The 10,000-nt window shown below is 40.0% G+C and overlaps 1 protein-coding gene across 1 annotated transcript in view; it reads left to right on the top strand.

Moving 5' to 3' along the window:
- The window catches only part of LOC145396169 (dopamine receptor 2-like), a 133,784-nt gene that overhangs the window by 109,796 nt on the left and 13,988 nt on the right, over positions 1-10,000 (top strand). The gene's annotated exons all lie outside the window — the stretch shown is intronic.

Below are 10,000 nucleotides of genomic sequence, written 5' to 3'. Positions count from 1 at the left end.
ACAGGGAAATGAATAGGAAATGAACACAGGGAAATGAATAGGAAATGAACACAGGGAAATGAATAGGAAATGATCACAGGGAAATGAATAGGAAATGAACACAGGGAAATGAATAGGAAATGAACACAGGGAAATGAATAGGGGAGAATAAATTTTGTAGTTGTAAATAAAATAAAGGAAATGATGGAGGAAATGAACACAGGGAAATGAATAAGGAAATGAGCACAGGGAAATGAATAAGGAAATGAACACAGGGAAATGAATAAGGAAATGAGCACAGGGAAATGAATAGGGAAATGAACACAGGGAAATGAATAGGGAAATGAGCACAGGGAAATGAATAAGGAAATGAGCACAGGGAAATGAATAGGGAAATGAATAGGGAAATGAGCACAGGGAAATGAATAAGGAAATGAGCACAGGGAAATGAATAGGGAAATGAATAGGGAAATGAGCACAGGGAAATGAATAGGGAAATGAGCACAGGGAAATGAAGAGGAAGTGTTCACAGGGAAATGAATAGGAAATGAACAAAGGGAAATGAATAAGAAGGAATAAATGTTGTAAATAAAATAAAGGAAATGTTGGAGGAAATGAACCGGGAAATGAACCAGAGAATAAATTTTGTAGCCATCCATCCATCCATCATCCAATCCTGCGTTTCCCCATGAGGAGCGTAGGAGCCCGGGGCTAGGCAAGTTGGACCTGACATTTAAGATGAGAGTGACCAGCCTCACTCATCCCTGAGTGGCATTACGTGAGCAATAAACCCCAACCACCCCTTGGATATAACAGGGTGATATAGAGGTAATTTTTTTCACATTAACTCTCTCTCTCTCTCTCTCTCTCTCTCTCTCTCTCTCTCTCTCTCTCTCTCTCTCTCTCTCTCTCTCTCTCTCTCTCTCTCTCTCTCTCTCTCTCTCTCTCTCTCTCTCTCTCTCTCTCTCTCTCTCCTTTTCTCCCTTTCTCTCTCTCTCTCTCTCTCTCTCTCTCGCTCTCACTGGCATTCATCTTTACATCCCAGTCATTTTTCGGCCTAGTCCTTGCATTCTCTCTCTCTCTCTCTCTCTCTCTCTCTCTCTCTCTCCCTGCCTCCATTTTGTAGTGATGAATAAAAATATAGAGGTAGTTGCAATATGCGGGCAGCTCCACCGACCAGTTATATCAGTGCCACCACGTGAAGGCCTCCCTCACTAGTTAAATCATTCTTACCCGATATTCCACAACACCAGCTCGTGAAAATACCCCCTCTAATACCATCACACCAGGCCTGTATGAAATAGCCCTGGTATGTATTCAGTATGGACGGTGGGTGTTAGTGTCAAAAAGGTGACATGAGAGGGTATACGTGGCCATCTCGTAGAAGGAATGGTGAGACTCAGGGAATAGTCTCTCTCTCTCTCTCTCTCTCTCTCTCTCTCTCTCTCTCTCTCTCTCTCTCTCTCACCATTCTCGCCTGTCTGTTAACTGGCCTTTGGATGCAGCCTTCCTCCTTTCACTCGGCCTTTCCCTTCATTGTGCCTACCTCCTGCCTAACACCTGCCTCACACCTGCCTCACTTCCCACCTGCCTGGCTTCCTACCTGCCTCACACCTGCCTCGCTTCCTACCTGCCTCACTTCCTACCTGCCTCACACCTGCCTCACTTCCTACCTGCCTCACACCTACCTCACCTGCCTCACTTCCAACCTGCCTCACACCTACCTCACCTGCCTCACACCTGCCTCACTTGCCTCATATTGAATTTTTATCTTGAATCACTCTTGTCTTCTCTCCCTCCCTCCCTTCCCTCCTCATGATTCCTCCTTTCCCTCCCTCCCTCCCTCTCTCCCTTCCTCCCTCCCTCTTTCTCATGATGCCTCCGCCTCCTCCTCCTCCTCCTCCTCCTCCTCCTCCTCTCTCTCTCTCTCTCTCTCTCGATGCTTCCTCCCCCTTTGTCTTTCTTTTTTCTCTTTCTCAGGGCTTCCTTCTCTCCCTCCTCTCTTCCCCTCTCTCTCCCTCCTCCCTCTTCCCGTCTCTCCCTATCTCCCTTCTTTCCTCCCTCGTTCCTCTGTCTCCCCCTTCCTTCCTCCTACCTCTCTCCCCGTCCCTCCCCCCCCCTCCTCTCACCGCTTGTCCATTCTTCGCCACCTTACTACTGCTTCTCTCTCTCTCTCTCTCTCTCTCTCTCTCTCTCTCTCTCTCTCTCCAGTCCCGAGCTGTGGCAATAGATTAACACTCTATGATGCTAGTCACGAAGTGCCCATGGATAGGATGTAGAGCCGTAGTATTGTCTTTTTCTGCCACTGAGCTACGTGAAATAAGCTGCAAAAGGACAAGATGCTAGTCACGAAGAAGTGCTATGGGAAGGATGTAGAGCCGTAGTATTGTCTTTTTCTGCCACTGAGCTACGTGAAATAAGCTGCAAAAGGACAAGATGCTAGTCACGAAGAAGTGCTATGGGAAGGATGTAGAGCCGTAGTATTGTCTTTTTCTGCCACTGAGCTACGTGAAATAAGCTGCAAAAGGACAAGATGCTAGTCACGAAGAAGTGCTATGGGAAGGATGTAGAGCCGTAGTATTGTCTTTTTCTGCCACTGAGCTACGTGAAATAAGCTGCAGAAGGACAAGATGCTAGTCACGAAGAAGTGCTATGGGAAGGATGTAGAGCCGTAGTATTGTCTTTTTCTGCCACTGAGCTACGTGAAATAAGCTGCAAAAGGACAAGATGCTAGTCACGAAGAAGTGCTATGGGAAGGATGTAGAGCCGTAGTATTGTCTTTTTCTGCCACTGAGCTACGTGAAATAAGCTGCAAAAGGACAAGATGCTAGTCACGAAGAAGTGCTATGGGAAGGATGTAGAGCCGTAGTATTGTCTTTTTCTGCCACTGAGCTACGTGAAATAAGCTGCAAAAGGACGAAAATCTGGGCCAAGTCAAGGTGAAAGGAGGATAGAGGAGATGATTAACAAGACAATAATAATAATAATAATAATAATAATAATAATAATAATTAATAATGAAATAATAAGTATAATAATAATAATAATAATAATAATAATAATAATAATAATAATTAGTAATAATGATAAAAGTAAATAATAATAATAATAATAATAATGATATTAAATAATAATAATGATAATAATAATAATAATATAATAAATTAAAATTATGAAAATGATAATAACAGTAATAATATAAATAAAAAATATGAGAATAATAATAACAATAATAGTAAATAGTAATAATATATAATAATAATAATAATGATAATAATATTAATAATAATAGTAATAATACTAAAATAATGAAAGTAATAATAATAATAACTAATAGTAAATAATAATAATAATAACAGTAAATAATAATAATAATAATAATAATAATAATAATAATAATAATAATAAGTGAAGATGAATAGGTCGATTCGCTGATTATAAACTGACGTAGATGGATAGATAGATGGATAGATAGATAGATAGATAGATTGATACAAACAGATAGGTAGATAGATGACTAGACTGAGATATAGAATGATAAATTAAAAGAAGCAAATAGATAAAAATATATAGATAGATAGACAGATAGAAAGATAGATAAAACAGGCAGACAGATAGACAGGTAGGCAGATAGATAAATAGATGGATAGATAGACAATGAGAAAAACAAGCATAAAGATAGACAGATAGATAGATAGATAGATACAGATATTAGAGACAGACAGATAGATGGATAGACATAGATAGATAGATAGACAAAATGGATAGACAAATAAGCAGACAGTATAGACATAGATACTCGGTAGATAGATAGATAGATAGATAGATAAAGGCAAATGCTACAAAGTGCTTTTATATGCAAGGGAAAAATTCTGCATCTTCACCTTTAACAGTGCCTTGGGGAGAGAGAGAGAGAGAGAGAGAGAGAGAGAGAGAGAGAGAGAGAGAGAGAGAGAGAGAGAGAGAGAGAGAAATTCCTGTTAAGAAACTAGAGAGAGGGTTCCTATAGAAAAACGAGAGAGAGAGAGAGAGAGAGAGAGAGAGAGAGAGAGAGAGAGAGAGAAATTCATGTTAAGAAACCAGAGAGACGGTTCCTATAGAAAAGAGAGAGAGAGAGAGAGAGAGAGAGAGAGAGAGAGAGAGAGCACACACAACAATAAGCAAGGCGTAGAAGATAAAGATGAAGATGGAAATGATGATGATGATGATGATGATGGTGATGGCGATGAAGATGACAAAGATGACGATGATGGTGGTGATGATGATGATGACAAAGATAATAATAAATAATAATAATAACAAATAACAATAATAATAATAATAATAATAATAAAGTATTATTATTATTATTATTGTCATCATCCTCAGTGTATAAATCGTCCTCGCTAAAAAAATCGTCCCGCCAAATCTGAAACCCCGGGACGGCCACTTCCACTGAGCCAAATTTTTTCCTCCGTCAATTCGAGATGCATTACCTCAATCAACCCGGAAGTGAGAGAGAGAGAGAGAGAGAGAGAGAGAGAGAGAGAGAGAGAGAGAGAGAGTGTCCTGTGAAACTGTCAATCTGAGAGAGAGAGAGAGAGAGAGAGAGAGAGAGAGAGAGAGAGAGAGAGAGAGAGAGAGAGAGTGTCCTGTGAAACTGTCAATCTGAGAGAGAGAGAGAGAGAGAGAGAGAGAGAGAGAGAGAGAGAGAGAGAGAGAGAGAGAGAGAGTGTCCTGTGAAACTGTCAATCTGAGAGAGAGAGAGAGAGAGAGAGAGAGAGAGAGAGAGAGAGAGAGAGAGAGAGAGAGAGAGTGTGTCCTGTGAAACTGTCAATCTGAGAGAGAGAGAGAGAGAGAGAGAGAGAGAGAGAGAGAGAGAGAGAGAGAGAGAGAGAGCGGTCAGCAGGTGAGTGCCGCATTAGATGATTAAAGCGAAAGTTGGAGAGAGAGAGAGAGAGAGAGAGAGAGAGAGAGAGAGAGAGAGAGAGAGAGAGAGAGAGAGGCGTGCTGAAAATGGTAAAAATAAAGTACACACACACAGAGAAGACAGACAGACAGACAGACAGACAGACAGTGGAAACGAGAGAGAAGTGAGAGGGATGCGAGATGTGATGTGATCTCTCTCTCTCTCTCTCTCTCTCTCTCTCTAAGGCAATACACACGTACAAGAAAGAAAAGTTACTCAGCAAATTGAAAAACAAAAACAAAAACAAGAATATGCTAGAAATTGAGTGAAATTACATAGAAACAGAAAATCATAAGTCAGGTGGAAAGAGAAACAGAAACCATAAGTCAGGTGGAAATAGAAACCATAAGTCAGGTGGAAATAGAAACCATAAGTCAGGTGGAAATAGAAACCATAAGTCAGGTGCAAACAGAAAACCATAAGTCAGGTGCAAAGAGAAACAGAAAACCATAAGACAGGTGGAAAGAGAGACAGAAAACCATAAGTCAGGTGGAAAGAGGAACAGAAAACCATAAGTCAGGTGGAAAGAGAAACCATAAGTCAGGTGGAAAGACAAACCATAAGTCAGGTGGAAATAGAAACCATAAGGCAGGTGGAAAGAGTAACAGAAAACCATAAGTCAGGTGAAAACAGAAAACCATAAGTCAGGTGAAAACAGAAAACCATAAGTCAGGTGAAAACAGAAAACCATAAGTCAGGTGGAAAGACTGAATATATTTGGCGAATATTGAGGCAAAGGAATATTGTTTCAATGTGAATTTTGAATGGGGTTCCGTGAAATTTCTTTATATATGGCTGGATACGAAACATTTAAACTGTTTTTGAAAAGTTTGAAAGCTTAAAAGTTGGCAAAAATGGCCCTATAAATAAAAATGGCCTTAGTATCGCGTTTTATTTACACTCCGCGAAAAGGTGCATTATTCTTTAGCATTTGGGGGTAGCTAAGAAGTGACGTCACAGATGCGTCAGCCAGTCAGAACTCGGGGTCCTGATTGGTGACGTCACATGTACATCAGCCAATCAGAACTCGGGATTTTTTTTTTTTATTGCCTGTGATCAAATTTTTAGCCCATGTTCTATAATTTGCTGAACTGGGAAAAATAAAAATGGTGTTTCAATTCCATGTCATTTTGTGGGGGCTTCAAAACGTCCAACACTCTTCCCTGTTCCGTCTGAAGAAGATGTATAACTGGCGAAATATCGTGAAATCACTATCTACGACTCTAAGTTTGTCATTATCGTACCCTGGCAACCTACCATTCAAAAGTGTGTCCGATTTCGTATCATATTATACACAAATTATATTATCGTGCACGAATATATTATACACGAATATTATTATACACGAACATATTATACACGAGTCCTATGCATCTCATTTTATACACGAAATCAGACGCACTTTTGAATGGTTAGTTACCAGGACACGATAATAACAACCTCAGAGTCGCACGCCATGATTATAGTGCGTGTTTCTGATGGTCTGAGATTTCCGCTATGTATTCATCGAACCCTTGGAAGATTATTATGTCTCTCCCTGTACAGTCAGCATCAAAAGTTCAGTCGTCTCTCCATCTCTGTCCATGAGCTTTAAATAACAGTGGTAAATCCCCTGCAGCCAACACTGATGACACTGATCTCTGGCTGAATAAAGCAATCCACATTGGTTGCTGCGGATTCACTGTACTGATTTTCAAAGAGGAGAAAAGGAGGTGAGGCGACAGACCTCTTGATGCCAAATGTACCTTATTACACAGAATTACAAGAGAATTGAAGAACCATCACACAGATAAAATGTATACGTGTGGGCATGAGCAGTGTATTTAATTCACGCACCAGTCCTACCCTTGGCTACAGGAAAGATATAGCCAGTGACTGATAAAGAAAATCCTGGAAAGATCTAGCCAGTGACTGATAGCAAAGAAAATCCTGGAAAGATCTAGCCAGTGACTGATAGCAAAGAAAATCCTGGAAAGATCTAGCCAGTGACTGATAGCAAAGAAAAACCTGTTGCTGGTTGTTCCGAAGTTTGTTGAATGGCGGAGTAGCAGTATCATCACAAACTGTTCCTCACGCAGCCTTGCAAAGCATTGAACAACCAGAAATTGAACGACAGGTCCTGGAATCACAAACTTAAGACCAACTCCCAGTCGTAACAATTCGAGAAACATCACTGGAGTCTATCATAACCAAATCAATGGTTAAAAAAAGTCGACTCTGCTTCCCCTTCATTTCCCTGTATGCTAGGAACTCATAACTTAAAACCAACATGACAAAGGCACGTTTTCACCCATTCAAAACATTTAGGCTCGACTATCATCTGCTTTTAACACACTGATCTCCTCTATTCCTTTTCTCTTACAAACTGCACTGGAACATTCATTTGCATAATTTTATCTTTAATCTGTTTAATTACAGGTATTAATTTGATTTTGGGCTTTTTTTCTATACAATGTTCAACTTATTCTTTTCAGTTATATAAAAAAAAATCCTTTCATAGGTCTGGATTCAATAAAAAAAAGAGGCAAGGTTATTTACAGGTTCATAACACATCATTCCTTTTCAGAACACAAGGTGGGTTTCTGTGTAATAATGATAACCTGGGTAGGCCTGTTTTGCCACAGCTGATAATGCGTTCTATTCCGCTCTGCTTATATCATTGTTAGTGGAAATTTCTGCTCTGTGCTCAGTGACTTCAAGTGTCGAGGAAGAGAAGCTGGGAACACACTTGGAAAATAGAAAAGTTAAAGTGTTTTGCTTCCAGTGTCAGCCCTAGCATGTATTCAGTATGGATGGTGGGTGTTAGCGCCGAAGTGGTGACATGTGGAGATGTAGGAGGACTACTGGGCCCCAAGGAGGACTACCGGGACTTGGGAATAGGCACTGAATCCTTTACCCAGGATCGGACACTTAAAAAAAAAAAAATGTTTGAATGAGAGAATTATACCTGTGTGTGGCAATGGTGTTGACTGAGAAGCTACCTGAAGAGGATCAAAGTTGGGCCAAAACTGCTTCATGTTCTACGTAAAGAGAGTTTTGATGTGGGAATAAGTTGTCCAAAAGTTATGTTACTAAAACCAAATAAAGTTACAAGTTGCATCAAGATAGACAAAAGAGTTATTAATGGAGTTATTGTTTGAAAAAGTTCCCGTCTTCTCTTTCCCAAGGCTGTAACCACAAGTCCTGTAATCTCGTGACCTTAGGAGGCTCCCCAGTACTCTTTGGCTATTTATTAACTGCACATAAGTAGTCTTTTTTTATGTTATTTATATCTCTCTGATAAGAACATGTGGCCATATACTTAAAATTTATATTAAAAAAATAAATAAAGGCAAGTTTGAGATTTCCATTGGAAATATTTTGTGGAATGCTTGTGGTTCTTAAATGTTGATTAGCCTGCATTCCACATTTCTGAGTACAGCTAGCAATGATCCTCAGATAGTTAGAACCTTATAGCTTATAGTTTGGAAAAATAATACATATGTAAGAATATTTAATATGTTATAATTAGAAAAGAATGGAAAGGAATAGGGAACAGAGAGCCTCCTACGCCATGAGAATACCTGTCGCTTTTAAGTAACTAATTTATTCTACTTGTCAACAGCCTCGCGTTACATTTTGCTTAGTAACCCATGTACTAACCTTCAACTGCTGCGTTACTCAAATTCATCTTTTATTACCTTCCAGTTTGATCCATACGAGGACTTCTGACACCTCTCTCCCCCCCTCACCCCCTCCCTCCCCTGATCTCACCCCCCTCGCCTTCCTAGCCAGTTATTTTTATTATTATTTTTTGTTTTGTCTCGCCGTCCCCCCAAGAATCATATCTGTCTGTCTGTCCTCCTCCGTCTAATCTCACTTTACGTTCTGTCCATTGGGATTCTTGGATTTTTGTCTTTACACTTGACGTATTGACAGTTGGTTGTCCCCGTCCACCAAAATTCAGTTCCCTCGCCTCACAGTCTCTTCCCTTTTTAACATTTTCAATTCTCTGATATCTGTATTAGTTTCTCTTCTATTGGATTATTATATTCAGTTTTAAGAAGCTTCCTAATTCTAAAGAGGTTAATTGACTATATTCAATCTCACAAGCTTGTTAGGTCTCTGTTAAACTGAATAAAACTGTCCGATAGCAAGAATCTAATGGAAACAGACATCGCTTTATTGAAGGGGTAAATTCCACTGTTCTGCGTATTCATAAGCTGAGTGTACCCCATTCCGCTTACTTCCATGTCTTGTTAATTCCATGTTGTGTCTATGTTGTGTCTTCGTCTCACTTTGTTGCAGTGTCCCCTCGTCTGTCACTTCTCCCAATGGTACACACTATTTTAAAAGGGTCTGTATACCTTCATTTCCCAGCCTCAGTACAAAATTCTGGATTCCATTTAGTAATATCTCTTTAGCCAAAAATATCAATAAAAAATGAGCCTTATATATACATAAAAAGTTAGCCTCAGTTCTAGTACGTATGCCATACATTTACCATACACTTTTTGGGTCTCATGTTCTAGTAAAGAAAAATATGAAAAGCTCATTAAGATAATTTTTTACAAGAATTTCTCAAAAGTTTTCAGGACCATCTTTAAGTCTCGGCATAATCGTATCTTTGGTAAAACTCTGCTTAGTTCCCTGTGTTTTACCCCCATCTTCGAGCTGACTTGTTTATTGTTTCTTATTGTGCTGATTGTAACCCAAGCTTACCCCAGTTCATGAGTTTACCTGTTGTTTGTTGTTTGTCTTTCCATACTGTCATCCCTTCCTCCATATCCCAAGCAAGATCTGCCACATAAAGCATCATAGCCCCATATTTGTATCTGGCGCCCCTACAACTCATCCTCCATCATACACACAGACAGGCAATAGTTTCTGGCCATCCTCTAATCCTACAGCTGTTTGGAAGGAAGTAATAGCCAAGGGATCACAACAAACGGAGACTGTGATGAGAAAGTGGGTCGAAGCTGTGCCAGACTGTGCGAGGAACAGTTCACAAGGACGCTGTTACTTGTGCGTCTCGAGCAGCTGCGAACCACTGACAAGCTGGTCCCCGTTCTGTTTTACACCCCAACTATGACT

This window comes from Coenobita brevimanus, chromosome 35 (genome assembly GCF_032717465.1).
Source record: "Coenobita brevimanus isolate Jiangsu-jjx chromosome 35, ASM3271746v2, whole genome shotgun sequence".
Classification (NCBI taxonomy): Eukaryota; Metazoa; Arthropoda; class Malacostraca; order Decapoda; family Coenobitidae; genus Coenobita; species Coenobita brevimanus.
Note: the sequence above shows the minus strand (reverse complement) of the source record. Positions and strands in the feature narration are given on the sequence as shown.